The sequence below is a fragment of the Eurosta solidaginis genome, chromosome 3, assembly GCF_040869045.1.
Source record: "Eurosta solidaginis isolate ZX-2024a chromosome 3, ASM4086904v1, whole genome shotgun sequence".
Taxonomy (NCBI): domain Eukaryota; kingdom Metazoa; phylum Arthropoda; class Insecta; order Diptera; family Tephritidae; genus Eurosta; species Eurosta solidaginis.
The window spans coordinates 121,816,626-121,833,174 of record NC_090321.1 but is presented as its reverse complement, the minus strand read 5'-3'; the positions used below and the strand labels follow the sequence as shown (position 1 = coordinate 121,833,174).

General features: G+C 41.3%; 1 pseudogene; it reads right to left on the bottom strand.

Annotated features, from left to right (window-relative positions):
- Nucleotides 1-12,634: 12,634 nt before the first annotated feature.
- LOC137245991 (non-canonical poly(A) RNA polymerase protein Trf4-1-like) lies at nucleotides 12,635-14,340 on the bottom strand (annotated as a pseudogene).
- Nucleotides 14,341-16,549: the final 2,209 nt, after the last annotated feature.

The following is a 16,549-nucleotide window of genomic DNA, read 5'->3' as shown; positions in this document are numbered from 1 at the left end:
TTTTCGTATGAAAAACTACAAACGATTTAAAACGTATTTCAAAAAGAAAAAACCCAAATTTGCTTAAATTGCTTGGTTTCCGCAAAATGTATTATATTTTCGGAGTAACTACAAAAACTGCAAAAAAATTAATTTCACTACAATCAATTTCATCGTTTGTAGTTATAGGAAAAGTACTTTTAGTGCTTCCAAATTGCTGCGTTCTTGGTTGTTTTGAGATGCGTTAGCGATATCTCCGAAACCTGTGGACTAAAAAAAAATTTTTTTTCGTATGAAAAACTACAAACGATTCAAAACGTATTTCAAAAAGAAAAAACCCAAATTTGCTTAAATTGCTTTATTTCCGCACAATGTATTATATTTTCGGAGTAACTATAAAAACTACAAACGTATGAATTTCACTACAATCAATTTCATCGTTTGTAGTTATAGGAAAAGTACTTTTAGTGCTTCCAAATTGCTGCGTTCTTGGTTTTTTTGAGATGCGTTAGCGTTATCTCCGAAACCTGTGGACCAAAAAAAAAATTTTTTTTCGTATGAAAAACTACAAGCGATTTAAAACGTATTTCAAAAACAAAAAAACCAAATTTACTTAAATTGCTTGGTTTCCGCACAATGTATTATATTTTCGGAGTAACTATAAGAACTACAAAAAAATGAATTTCACTACAATCAATTTCATCGTTTGTAGTTATAGGAAAAGTACTTTTAGTGCTTCCAAATTGCTGCGTTCTTGGTTTTTTTGAGATGCGTTTGCGATATCTCCGAAACCTGTGGACCAAAAAAAATTTTTTTTCGTATGAAAAACTACAAACGATTTAAAACGTATTTCAAAAAGAAAAAACCAAATTTACTTAAATTGCTTGGTTTCCGCACAATGTATTATATTTTCGGAGTATCTATAAGAACTACAAAAAAATGAATTTCACTACAATCAATTTCATCGTTTGTAGTTATAGGAAATGTACTTTTAGTGCTTCCAAATTGCTGCGCTCTGGGTTTTTTTGAGAAGCGTTAGCGATATCTCCGAAACCTGTGGACCAAAAAAAAATTGTTTTTCCTATGAAAAACTAAAAACGATTTAAAACGTATTTCAAAAAGAAAAAACCCAAATTTGCTTACATTGCTTGGTTTACGCTAAATGTATTATATTTTCGGAGTAACTATAAAAACTACAAAAAAATGAATTTCACTAAAACCAATTTCATTGTTTGTAGTTATAGGAAAAGTACTTTTAGTGCTTCCAAATTGCTGCGTTCTTGGTTTTTTTGAGATGCGTTGGCGATATCTCCGAAACCTGTGGACCAAAAAAAAAAATTTTTTTTCGTATGAAAAACTAAAAACGATTTAAAACGTATTTCAAAAAGAAAAAACCCAAACTTGCTTAAATTGCTTGGTTTCCGCACAATGTATTATATTTTCAGAGTAACTCTAAAAACTACAAAAAAACGAATTTTACTACAACCAATTTCATCGTTTATAGTTATAGGAAAAGTACTTTTAGTGCTTCCAAATTGCTGCGTTCTTGGTTTTTTTGAGATGCGTTAGCGATATCTCCGAAACCTGTGGACCAAAAAAAAATTTTTTTTCCTATGAAAAACTACAAACGATTTAAAACGTATTTCAAAAAGAAAAAACCCAAATTTGCTAAAATTACTTGGTTTCCGCACAATGTATTATATTTTCGGAGTAACTACAAAAACTGCAAAAAAATTAATTTCACTACAATCAAATTCATCGTTTGTAGTTATAGGAAAAGTACTTTTAGTGCTTCCAAATTGCTGCGTTCTTGGTTTTTTTGAGATGCGTTAGCGATATCTCCGAAACCTGTGGACCAAAAAAAAAAATTTTTTTTCGTATGAAAAATTACAAACGATTTAAAACGTATTTCAAAAAGAAAAAAATCACATTTACTTAAATTGCTTGGTATCCGCACAATGTATTATATTTTCGGATTAACTATAAAAACTACAAAAAATGAATTTCACTACAATCAATTTCATCGTTTGTAGTTATAGGAAAAGTACATTTAGTGCTTCCAAATTGCTGCGTTCTTGGATTTTTTGGGATGCGTTAGCGATATCTCCGAAACCTGTGGACCAAAAAAAAAATTTTTTTTCGTATGAAAAACTACAAACGATTTAAAGCGTATTTCAAAAAGAAAAAAACCAAATTTACTTAAATTGCTTGGTTTCCGCACAATGTATTATATTTTCGGAGTAACTATAAGAACTACAAAAAAATGAATTTCACTACAATCAATTTCATCGTTTGTAGTTACAGGAAATGTACTTTTAGTGCTTCCAAATTGCTTCGCTCTTGGTTTTTTGAAATGCGTTAGCGATATCTCCGAAACCTGTGGACCAAAAAAAAAATTTTTTTTCCTATGAAAAACTACAAACTTGGTTTCCGCACAATGTATTATATTTTCAGAGTAACTATAAAAACTACAAAAAAATGAATTTCACTAAAACCAATTTCATTGTTTGTAGTTATAGGAAAAGTACTTTTAGTGCTTCCAAATTGCTGCGTTCTTGGTTTTTTTGAGATGCGTTGGCGATATCTCCGAAACCTGTGGACCAAAAAAAAATTTTTTTTTCGTATGAAAAACTACAAACGATTTAAAACGTATTTCAAAAAGAAAAAACCCAAACTTGCTTAAATTGCTTGGTTTCCGCACAATGTATTATATTTTCAGAGTAACTCTAAAAACTACAAAAAAATGAATTTCACTACAACCAATTTCATCGTTTGTAGTTATAGGAAAAGTACTTTTAGTGCTTCCAAATTGCTGCGTTCTTGGTTTTTTTGAGATGCGTTAGCGATATCTCCGAAACCTGTGGACCAAAAAAAAATTTTTTTTCCTATGAAAAACTACAAACGATTTAAAACGTATTTCAAAAAGAAAAAACCCAAATTTGCTAAAATTGCTTGGTTTCCGCACAATGTATTATATTTTCGGAGTAACTATAAAAACTACAAAAAATGAATTTCACTACAATCAATTTTATCGTTGGTAGTTATAGGAAAAGTACTTTTTGTGCTTCCAAATTGCTGCGTTCTTGGTTTTTTTGAGATGCGTTGGCGATATCTCCGAAACCTGTTGTTTAGGCCCGAAGCCTAAATTCTTCTTAATTTGCGCCACCCTAATAGCACCACTTTATCGACCCCTAGTTCGCCCACCTGCATGTATATGTGTACATAGATAGGGTTATGTTGTCCGTACACATATACATGTATGCCGGTACAACTATGTGGGGAAGCTTCCCCTTAAAACCGGAGACTTTTTCCGCGGTTCAACGGTTGTCCTCGACAAGGCAACCGTCTACTTTTCCAGCGATCGTTGAGCGAACTACAACCAGCCGTCCCGAGAAGCCCCGCCACAAGTTTTATACAAGGTAAATTATTGTACTAATTATAATTTTCACTCCAAATAAAATCATTATTATAACGAGAAATATCTCTCGCCTTTCTTTTCCTTTCATTTTACATCTAACCTAAACGCAATTCTGGTGCCTCCACTCCGCTGCCGAGTCTGCGAATCACCATAATTGTTCATGGTCCTTTCTCCCCGTAAAAAGGAACCAACACCTATATAAAAGATACAGTCCACATTGTGCAAAATTTCAACAAAAATTATCCTGGTGATACACAAAACCGCGACAAATCCGGTCCTTTAGGGTACATTTTTGGTGATACGCTTTGATACACATCTTGGTGACACTTTCAACGTCGACATACACTCAACACTTCTCATACAAATATCTTGGTGATACCAGCATTTAGTATATATCGTCGCGGTCTTACACTCTTGGTGGTATTGTTTATTTCGTGGTGATACACTCAACATTTTTATTGGTGATATACACGCTTGGTGGTACACTCCTGGTGCAAGTTATCGTGGTGGTATTTTTTAATTTCTGGTGGCATTACACATCTAGGCAATTTACCGCAGCAACACAACAACAAACACTACTTCACGCAGCAGCCACGTAAGTTTATATATTTCTTGCCACATTTTTTTTTGGTTAAAACAATAAAATAAAAAGTAAAAAAAAAAAAAAAAAAATTAATTTACTGCGATACGTGACTTCTAATTAACCGCGAAAAGTGTAAAAAACAAAAATTTTTAGTGCCGAAAAGAAAAATAAGTGCAAACGCGTTGCATTAACTTCGTTTAAGATTCCTTGTGACTATCTGGTCTGTCCCCTCACCAGCGGTAAGGCTCTCCGGACACAGCACAAGGAGGAGGTGCACATAACCTCACATTCATATTAAAAATCTAACACCATACGGCAGTGGCAATTTTCATTTTCCTTTCAAGCACTTTAATTTTCACTAGTTCAATCAACACAGTTTTTTACAACAGTTTTCACTGAGTTTTTACACTTTTCGTCGAGTTTTTATATCAACGCGCGCACGTATTTTTTTATAATAAAATTGAACGCTCAAGTGGCGGGTGGCCCCCCTTTGCTTCGCACAATACACATTGGAGTTGCTCCCCCCTGCTCTCTGTCTTACGGCACAAAATAATCTGCAAATAAATTAATACACACACCGATACATACATACATATAAATTTACGTGCGGGTGGCGAGTAAGCCACATTGTTGTTTTACTTTTATCGTGGGAAAACCAGACGAATCGGCCAAGTCTGACCCTTATAATTTAATAGCCAGATCAATATATACAGATATATATAATTTGAGTGCGGTTGGCGAGTAGGTTACACCATTGCCTATTCTTCCCTTGAAAACAAAAAATTATCAGACGAGTCGGCCAAGTCTGAAATAACTAAATAAAAGCCACCTTTCAAAGCATTGTTTCCATTTTTTTGTTCAAAGAATTAATTTGTTTTTAGTTGGGTAGGAATAATTTGTTGAGAAAATGGAAAATTATGTCCGATCAGCTGAGTTAATCTCAGAGTTTGAACAGCAGTACAGCCTTATTCCAGAGAAAAGTCATAACAAGCACACTCTTGCGATACAGCAAGAAGAGTTGCGCTCCTTATGGAAGAAGGTTAAGTCTGTGTTTGACTCACTGATGGGATCAGAAGATGTCGACGCAAATGATGTGTTGGCCATCCGGAAAAAACATATGTCTACCTACGCAATATATATGCGATGCTTATCCACAATATCTGCTGAGGCAGAGAAATTTAAAAAAGTAGAAATTAGCGCTATCTCTGAGCCAGCACCCCCAGCCGCACCTCGCGGGCATAAGATCCGCCTCCCTTCTTGCGACACGGAGATTTTCAAAGGTGACTATTTATCATGGCCAACCTTTCGCGACCTGTTTACGGCCATATACATAAATAATTCCGACCTACAGGGGGTGGAAAAACTGTTCCATCTGAACAACAAGACACAGGGCGAGGCCAAGGATATTGTAAAAAAATGCCCTCTGACAAATGATGGATTCGATATGGCCTGGAAAAACCTGTGCGAAAGGTATGAAAACAAGCGTATATTAGTCAACACGCAATTGCAAATTCTTTTTAATTTAAAGAAGGTAGAGAGTGAGTGTGGGAGCGCGTTAAAGAAACTACATAGCGATATAAACAATTGTCTATCGTCCCTCAAGTGTCACAAAATCGACACATCCAATTGGGATGCAATACTAACATATTTGTGTTCGACAAAGTTACCGGAAAGTACCCTGGCTCTATGGGAACAAAGCATAGACCACAAAATGGACATATCTAAATGGGAAGATATGGACAAATTTCTATCAAATAGGTTTCAGACACTGGAAACAGTGTCTAGCTTCACTGGCACTAACGCCCAAAAGGGACAAAAGCCATCAAATACTCGGCATACAACCGAAACCCCCATAAAAAGACTTGGTGCCTTCCAAACGAAGGTATCAAAACCTACCTCAAAATCAACTTCAAGGGTTTTTTGTAAAATGTGCAAAGCTGAACACAGGTTACGGAATTGTCCCCGATTCTGTGATCTGACCCCAGTGGAGAGAATCAACTTCATCAAATCCACGGGGGGATGCCTGAACTGCTTATCCCCAGGACACACAGTGACGAGGTGCACCAGTTCGTACAACTGTGCCAAATGCCACTCTCGTCACCACACGCTCCTGCATGCGGATACAGTTCAGCAACCTACGAGGCGCAATCCATTCAAAGACGCGGATAATATCCCGTCGACTTCAGCACAAGCACAAAGAAGACAGGAATCGGGGCAACCAAATTCTTCTGCGAACCAGAATGTAAAATCCTGTCATGCTAATTCCAGCACAGGCGTACTATTAGGAACTGCTCGCGTACACATTCATCATAATGGTACCGACTTCTCCGCGCGGGCATTAATTGATTCAGGGTCTGAATGCTCTTTCATGACAGAAAGACTAAAACGCAGAATCAATTTGCCGGCAAGGAAAATGCATGCCCAAGTTTCAGGCATCACCAACGCAGTATCTGCTCAAGTAAAAGAGGCATCCACCATCGAGCTACGTTCACCAGTGGACCCATGCTTTAGCTTGACTACTCCTGTTCTAATTTTAGCCAAATTAACTGGGAATCTGCCATCCTGCCATATCGAAACAATGACGATGCAGGCGTTCCCAGACTTAGTTTTGGCAGACAAGAGGTTCTACGTCAATGAAGATGTAGACCTCATACTTGGTGGCGATATATATCCCCAAATTATACTAAGCGGTCTAAAAAAGAATGTACTTAATACACTTCTGGCCCAAGAGACAGTGTTCGGTTGGATACTAACCGGTCGCATTGAAACACCGAATCCAACGAAGAGCATCGTGTCATTTTACAACGAGGTCGCGTTGGACAACCAACTAAAAGCCTTTTGGGAGTTGGAAAATGTACCGAAAATTAAAAGCCCTAGCGACGATGACAGATATTGTGAAAAATTATATAGAGAAACCACAAAGAGAAATGAGGATGGAAGGTATGTCGTTTCACTCCCATTTAGACAGGAATACCCGGAAGAACGAAAATTAGCAGGGTCCCTTAAACGCGCATGCTCGTAATTCTATCGAAATGAAACGCGGTTAACGAAAAATCCGGAGTTAGGGAATGAATACATAAGGGTACTTTCAGAATACCAGACGCTCGGACATATGCACAAAATTAAGGGCACAGTCGCAGCAAATGACCCTGATAATTATTTCCTGCCCCATCACGCCGTGGTAAAGGCGGAAAGCACAACTACTAAAGTCCGGGTCGTTTTCAACGCTTCAAGTCCGACTGCTAATGGTACAAGTCTGAACGACGTTTTGCTCCCAGGCCCGGTACTCCAAGCAGATCTCCCGACGCTCATCATTCGTTGGAGACTTTATCGGTACGTCTTCAACAGTGATATAGAGAAAATGTATAGGCAGATTTGGATGAACGATAATCATACCAAATTTCAACGAATTATTTTTCGAAAAGACATGAACGAACCAATAGGACTCTACGAATTAAAAACGGTAACTTTCGGAGTTAATTGTGCCCCTTATCTTGCTATAAGGACGCTGTTACAGCTGGCTGACGATGTACGAAGTTCCCATCCTACAGCATCAAACATACTCCGGGAATGTATGTATGTAGATGACGTCCTCGCAGGAGGACACAACCTCACCTCCACCATTACGGCAAGAAACGAAATTCGACAGGTTTTACATTCGGCAGGGTTCCCATTACGAAAGTGGACATCAAACTCGGAGGAGGTTCTCAAAGACATCCCGAAATCGGATCTGCTCAGCGAGGACTTCTTAGCCTTTGAAGACACCAGCACAGTGAAAGCATTAGGTATAAGGTGGAACGCACATGCTGACTTATTTTATTTCAAAGCGGGATCACTAGACAACCCTAACATGCCAACAAAAAGAGAGATCCTGTCAGTTATTGCCAAGCTCTTTGACCCGTTAGGGTGGCTTGCCCCAATGGTCATAGTGGCAAAAATAATTATGCAAAACATTTGGTTAGAAGGCACAGGGTGGGACGAGCCAGTCTCACCAACGACATTGGAGCGGTGGAACACCTTCACCCAAGATTACCCGGAAATAGATAGAATTCGAAAACCACGTTGGGTACAATTCTCACCAGAAGACGAGGTTGAAATCCACGGCTTCTGTGACGCGTCGGAGAAAGCATATGCAGCAGCCGTGTATATGCGCGTCAAAAAGGAGAATAATGTTTATACACACCTACTTATGGCAAAAACCAGAGTCGCACCAGTGAAGACAATTTCCCTCCCACGTCTGGAACTTTGCGGTGCAGTATTGCTCGCAGAGATGATTGACTCAATCTGTAGGAGCGTCAAATTAGGACCCATCACCATTCATCTATGGACTGATTCCAGCATTGTCCTCGCATGGCTACGGAAACCGCCTTGTTCCTGGTCAACCTTCGTCGCACACCGCATCACGAAGATCACCGACATGGTCGGAAGCAAGGACTGGCTACATGTGGATTCAGAATCAAATCCAGCGGATTTAGGAAGCAGAGGCCTACCAGCGGGTGAATTAGTCAACAACTCGTTGTGGTGGCAGGGACCATCTTGGTTACAAGAGGACAAGATCCAATGGCCAGTACAGGAAACGGACTACCATACATCAGATGAGGAGAAGAAAGTGAAGGCACAGTCGTATGCCGTCACACAGGCTGAACAAGAAGATATACTCGATCGTTTTTCAGACTTGCCACGAGCTCTAAGAGCCCTATCCTACGTTAGGAGATTTATAAAAAGAACGCATCCTAAAACAAAAACGGTATGCCACGAAAAGTCGAGCACAATCTCAGCCGATGAGATTAAGGCAACGACTCAAGCACTAATAAAAGTATGTCAGAAAATATCCTACGGTACAGAATACTTGCAATTAAAAAATAGGGAACCTATTGATCGGAAAAGTGAAATCCTGTCACTCAACCCATACATCGACAAAGATGATATTATCAGAACGGGGGGGCGTCTAGGGGCCTCAAAAGACATGTGGTACAACGAGCGTCATCCGATCATCTTGCCTTACAATTGCAAGCTGTCTCGCCTTGCAGTCATGATGATTCATCATGATTCCCTTCATGGCGAGAACCAACTTATGCTCCGCCTTATTCGAACCCAGTATTGGATTCCGAAGGTCAAGACAATGATCAGAGCCATCATCCACAATTGCAAAACCTGCATTCTTCACAGGAAGCAGGCGCAGTCCCAACTTATGGGTACCCTTCCCTGCGAACGTACTACTTTTACTCGCGCGTTCACCAATACCGGGGTAGATTTCGCGGGGCCTTTCGACATAAAAAGCTACCGCGGTAGGGGATGTCGACTGTCCAAAGGCTACGTATGCCTATTTGTTTGTTTCTCCACTAAGGCCATCCACCTAGAGGCCACTAGTGACCTGAGCACCCCATGCTTCCTCGCAGCCTTTTCGCGTTTTATCGCGAGAAGAGGATGTCCAAAAAACATCTACTCCGACAATGGTACGAACTTTGTCGGAGCTTCCCGATCTCTACGATCGGAATTCAAAGCCTTCCTGGCAGAAAGCCGAGACAAAACAGTCTCCAAGTATAGCCATCAAGCATTAACTTGGCATTTTATTCCCGCCGGCGCTCCGCATATGGGCGGCCTGTGGGAAGCGGGAGTGAAGAGCTTCAAAAGCCACTTCAAAAAGGTCTCTTCTCTCCATAAATATACCATGGAGGAGTTCCAAACCCTTCTGTGCCGGATCGAGGCATGCCTAAATTCACGGCCTCTCAGCCCGGCGTCCAATGACCCAACGGACCTGGAGCCATTAACCCCAGGACATTTCCTCACCGGCAGCCATCTTCTGGCGCCGCCAGAACCGGATGTGAACGAAAGCCCTGCCTCCATGCTAAATAGATGGCAAAAGCTCAAGGCCCTCCATCAAACCTTCTGCCGGCGATGAAAAACCGAATATTTATCCGAACTCCAAAAACGAGTAAAGTGGAAGCATCCCAAGGAAAATATAAAAGTGGGAGATCTCGTTGTCCTCAAAGAGGACAATTTATCTCCCAACGAATGGAGGTTAGGTAGAGTCGTCAACGTACACCCCGGCGAAGATAACCGAGTACGTGTAGTCGACCTCATAACCGAGAAGGGTCAAGTCAGACGACCTTTGGTCAAACTGATCCTTCTTCCCATGGAGACAGACTGTGAGAGGACTACGAGCTCCTCTTAACAATCCCTCCGGCTTCCACATACCTCCTTTAAAAAAAAAAAAAAAATCAATAAAAATCAACCTCGTCTTTACATTTTCCAGAAATCTTCCCACTCACTCGTTTTCCCGAAACGAGGCCAACCAACAAACTAACGCAGATCCGATATCCGCCACATAGAACCTAAAGGGACTCAGCCCATTCTATTCTTAAGCTTACAAAGCAAACCCCAGAAAACCACAACACTATTTCCCCCGACTACCTACAATTAGAGGCCCACGGTTAGTGATAGCATCGAAAGTATATTAAGGAACCCACGTCTTCGTGTCTCTCTATCCCTAAGCTTGTGTTTCTCCCGAGCCATATATCATCATCAACCCCCGGTCTCGTGAGGGTGCGAGTCTACCGGAGGGGAAACCTAAAGCGTACTACGCGATGGCAATGGGGAAAGGGAGCGCGGGACATAAAGACGCGTTCAACCACGCGCCGTGATGCCCCGCTATCCCTAAGCTTGCGTCGCTCCCGAGGCCCTAATTATAATCAACCACCCCGGTCTCGTGAGGGTGCGAGTCTACCGGAGGGCGATCCTACATCTTATTTTTTCTTTTTTTTTCCACCCCCGGTCTCGTACCGAGTCTGCCGGAGGGGGAATCCTACGCCTAGCTACTTGTGGCAATGGGGAAAGGGAGCTAGAGACACGAGGACGCATGGGAGCTTACCAAAAGCTCGCAAAACAAAAAGCAAAACTGAGGCTTCATAATAATACTAACCGGGGGCCCCTTGCAAAAAACCACCCCAAATTCACTCGCCCCAAGCGAGGACCCCAGAAACCAGCCCATTCACTCGTTATACCATAACGAGGACATCATAAAAGCCTACCGCAGAAGGGCGAACCGATCTGCCACAGAATCTAAGGGCTTTCGGCCTTTTGTAGATTTAAATTTCCCACAGTCACTCGCTTCCCCCAGCGAGGATACCAGAACCCTAATACAGACCCACGGTCTACCCCAGAAAGCAGATGCACTCAGCCAAAGGCATGAGGCCAACAAAAGTTTTTGTCCAAGGGGTAGGGACAGCCATATTTAAATATGTATTCATATCCCTTTACAAAAAATGATAACAATAATAAACTTATAAATGCCAACAGGTTTAGGAAGAGAGTCTTAAATTTCTGGTCAATGTTTTGTGAATCGATAAAGAGTCATGTGGGTTTGCACATTCTCGAGCCGGAACATTCACCTCTCGAACGCTTCCATGAATACTTGACGGACAAGAACTCTCCGAAATTTCAGACTAAAAGGGTGAATACTCCCTGTGTAGCAGGACAGCACAAAAGCTTGGAATCTAAAGTTCTAAGACGATTTGGCAACATACTGCATTTTTTGAATAAAAGCCCAACGCGCGGCATTTTCTAAACAATTTCTGAAAGAGTGACCAACCCAACATGACCTTATCAATCACGAAATGTTCAGTAGAAACCGAATCATTTCCCCGCAACATATTGGCACTGGCAAAACCATTATCACTACTACTAGACTACTAGATTCTTCCCGCTTACTGGATTACGAATGGGAATTTCAAAACCCCAATCAAAAACGGAATCGTTTCGTAATTTCACATAAAAAAAAAAAAAAAAAATTTGGAAGTGGGAAAAGGTTCCCTAACCTTGAGCAGTATCCGGCACCCCTTACCACTGGTGGGGGGAAGTGCCGGACTTACAAAAGGTCGTTGAAAGCGGGAGGGCATCCCACCGGGTGGATGCTCCCCTTACCTCGAGCAGTATCTGCTACCCCTTACCTCGGGTGGGGGGAAGTGTCAGACTTGAGCGAGGCCTTAACTAACAAAACCAAACACATCACGCAGTATCTGCCACCCCTTACCACTGGTGGGGGGAAGTAGCAGACTGACGCAACGTTTTCCCTACCTGACGCAATCTCAACGTCAAAAAATAGTCTTCAGTATTCTTCTAAACCAGCCCATGTATTCCTTTCAATAAAACCTTTAACAACACCCCATATCGACTTTTTACCTTTGACTTGATCATGCACTGACAGCATTGTATGATCATCAACAGTTCTTACAAGGCAATAGTGCATTTAGACATTGAAACTATCGGCATATGGAATGCCAGCATTAACACTAGTTACACCTATGGAATACAATTCACCCGTTTCACGCATCTCTTGGTTTTCAGTCACCTGTCCCACGGAAGCCAATAATTGCACAGTTAAATAAATAGTACGTGTCTTCTTGCCTTCATTATTGGTTAACCAATCGTTGAAAGACATATTTTCAGTTTTCCGCGCTGCATGAAATTCCAAAAAGAATATCGATTTTGAAAAAAAAAAAAAAAAATCATGCGAAATAGCGTATCGACATTAATTGCAAGCATTGTCCGTTCTAATTGACGGCCTTCATGTGTTGATGAGCATTCAGCTGTCACAATAAATGGAACAATGTATCGCAAGTGAAAGCACTACGCACATTCGCGCGTACTAAATCTCACACAGAACAAAATACCAATTTCTTCTGTTGATGCTGTTGCTGTTGTAATGCTGGATGCATATGCTGATGCTGTTGCAATGGGGGTGTGATAACGCCAGGTGGTAGTATAGACGGAATGAACTTAACGGCACTGGTATTTCTGGGCGTACTCGGTACAATAAGGTGCTCAAAATGTTCACGTATCCACTCACGGTAGTCAATTACATCATCGGTTACCCGTATTATTCGTCCTAGGATGGTACGCTCAGCGCAATTACTACCGTATTCGTTGAGTGGACTCACAGCATTCGCCAACAACATATATGCATATTCAAATGCTTGTTTTACCTGTCATGCACCATAGGAGCTACGTCCAATATCATTACCCGGCGTCAGTGGATCTTCCATACATAATAATGATGGACGATGTCCGTCAATCATTTCACGTTGCAGGTCTTCTTTTGGTAAATAACGTCCGCCATTCTTTATCGAAATGCCAATTTTCATATAATTGAACTTACGCCCATAAAATTCAAAAAAAAAAAAAACTCCAACAACAGTACACCTAAATTGGCCTTATCATGGTCTATTTGATGCGGATGTAATTGTAGGAAACTTATACACATTAATATTAATGAGTAAGAGGAAATGCCGCCGGTAGGAACTTCATTGAGATCACGCTGTAACAAAAATTGCTTCAGCACGAGCACCAGTTTCGCTAACACTGGATAATCTTGTTTAAATTTCTTAACTAGTTCGGCCGAGTGTACACCCGATTGCATATTAAAGGATATATCTACTCTTACTTGCGATTCACGATCTGTGAGCTTTATGATGGGCACAGACGCTTTGTCAAGTACGCGCACTGAATGTGGTTCGGCAATTCCACGCGCAATCAGTGCTGTTTCGAGAGTTCGCAGTGGGGCCTTTTCCCATAGTCCTAACACAACTAAATCAATATCCGATGTGGGCAGAAATAGGCCCGTACGAAATGAGCCAAATATTTCCACAACCGCTTTCGGCCCGATTGAGTGTACCACCGCTTCTAGGTGCTGTACCACTTCATTGCGTATAGCATGCTCGGTGGGCGTGGGCAATACATAATTATAAAATTGTTCGATTTCCTGATGTAAACCAACAATTCCGCGTCCATATTCAAAACTTGGCACTCGCCAGGGGCAACCTTTGTACTTTACTACTAATTTATCCATATATCTGCTGAGGTTAAATGTGCTTACCTTAATATCTACCATACGTCCAATTTTCATACGTGATGGATTATAATAACTTGGCCGATCGTGAGATGGCATTTTTGTATTGATTGTTGTATCACCTACACCACCACCACCAACTGGTGTTGTTGCAACTGTTGTAATATAGTCGTTGTTTGGTGTTGAATCAATTGAGTTGTTGCTGGGTGTATTACCACTACTATTTGTGCCACTACTACAGTTATTATTATTATTATTATGATTGTATATTGAATTTCGCAATCCTACGTTACCAACCTGCTGTAGAAGTAAGTGTAGAGAATCCCGATCCCGTGCACTTAAAGATGCGCCGTTTAATTTACTATTACCACCACTATGTAATTGTTGTAATTGTTGACTTTGTTGTTCTAACAATTGGCTCATATCATGCGCTGTGGTCTCCCAAATTTTACACCATGTGCGTAATGCTGGACCCTCCTGTTCCTCTTGAAACCAGCCAACAAAAGGATCCATTCAAAACAGTCTTCCTTCTCACAGAACAGAAATCGTATTGGCGCGCAATCCAACCAAAGATTTCGCGTCGTCGTCCACTTGCGAAAGATTGCGCGTGAAAAACACCTATTATTTTATTAGTAGATGTGTGAGTACCATTCTACGTAATGAAATTGTCGTATCATCGCAGTTTGCCAGTGAACCACCCATCCTTAATTTCCGCTTGACGTGCGCGGCGCTTTTCACGATTCTCCTTCAAGCGTTCAACTTCTTTGACAACATAGGAACGACGTGCACCCACATTTGCCGCCACTGAACTAGACGCTATGGATGATGAATTGCCTGCGCTAGTGCTCATGGTAATGCCACCGCCAACAGCACTGCTACCACCTCCACTACCAGCAGCTGATGCTAAACGCGTTGCATTGTTAGTAGTACGTGAACGTACTATACCCGTTGTTGGTGGTGGTGGCATATTCTCGGAATGTTCTGATACAGCGGATGAAGAAAGTAAACTTGTGGCATTGATGGTAGCACGATTGGTACGATGCCCGATGGCACCCTGTGTTGCATTACGCGATAGATTGTTTGGCGCTGTCGCTTGTTTTTTCGGTTCGGGTGCAGCATTTTGTTCAGGTTCAGGATCTTGCAGTATCTCCGGATTTAACGCGAGTATGGCATCCAATTCAACTTCTTTGCCGTTAGTTCCGCCACGTTCATACCATTCGACAGTGATCGATTTGCCAGCTTCATTAATTTTAGAGACTACAGCGGCGTGCACCCGACCATCTGTGCGTTTAATTTTAACGCTTTGTCCAACTGTAATGAATTCCATTGTAGTGGGAGTTGTAGCTGTGAACCTGAAATGAAATAAAAGAATACAAAATTAGGAAAATTTATAAAAATATAAAAAGGGAACGATACTAGTATACTTACCCAGCACATTTTTTCTTCATAAAGAAAATTCATTCAAAAATGTCGGTATACTCATTTCCATGAATGAATGACATTTTTGAATGAACGAATCAAGGTTGCCACTCGATGACATTTGCTTGTGTCTTTCCTTACGCCGTGAACACATTACGCGCGACCCCATGGGATCACAAAGCGGATCCGCGGGATCCAACAACTAGAGTGTTAGGACCCGAACAACCACTCGAGACCGAAATGATTTTCGACTTTATTTGCATGGTTTTCTTTGTTGACGGGTTAGTGAAGAATAAAAATGTCAAGCATAAACAAAATATGTCCCGAGACATGTTCAGGATAGAAACTGTTTTTGTGTTTTTTTTTGAAGTTCTGACACAGTTTCGTCAGTCCTTTTAGCCTGGAACCCAAAAAGTCCTACGCGGACCAGGGAGGTGCCCGGCACACCGTACCAACCGCCATGGTTCGGGACACACAAAAAAAAATAACCCAAACAAAAAAAAAAAGAAAAAAAACATTGTCCATTCACCGTCCAAACAATTACCATTTATTTGTTCAAAATTACATTCACACACCACCAAAGCCAGAAACCGACTTGATCCCGCTTACTGCGAGCTATGCTTTCGCTGGCGATGCAACCCCAGCGAGGAAGCCGAGGGGTATCGCCTCCCGCAGCTGCACTTATAGGGTGCGAAACCCATGTGGAGGTTGAGGTGGGCCTTCAATGTCGTAAAGCAGCTGAGCGTGTGCCCACACACCCGGCACACAAATTCCTGGCCGCCCGCGGAGTCTGCGCGCACCCAAAGGACCCCCTCATAACCCCGATAAAAGCGGGTGTACCACGAGGGTCCCTCGTCATAATACCGCACCTTCAAGATTATACGGTTGTAGTTTCGTGGCACATTCAAGAATGTGACGCGAAGATTGGGACGAATTTCGAACGATGCCCTGAAACGAAAAGGAAAGAGAGTGGTATAATTATATTATGGAAGACGATCCCATAACCAAAAAAAAAAGGGACTACAACCCACATACTCACATGCTTTTTCTCCTTGGGTGAAACTTGCCACTTCGCTTGTCACGCTATAAATGCCGGTTATGTGCACAGACTCAGCGAGTATAACAACACAAATATACGACGCTGCCAGACAAACAGCAGCAAATGAGTAACATCAAAAGCGCTGATTACATGAACAGCGGTCGACGACAAGCCGAATTTCACAAAACAAAATACCAAAAAAAAAAAAATGATTCCTTCTACAAATTTTTCTCTTCGTCCAAAACGAAGATTTATTTCTTTATT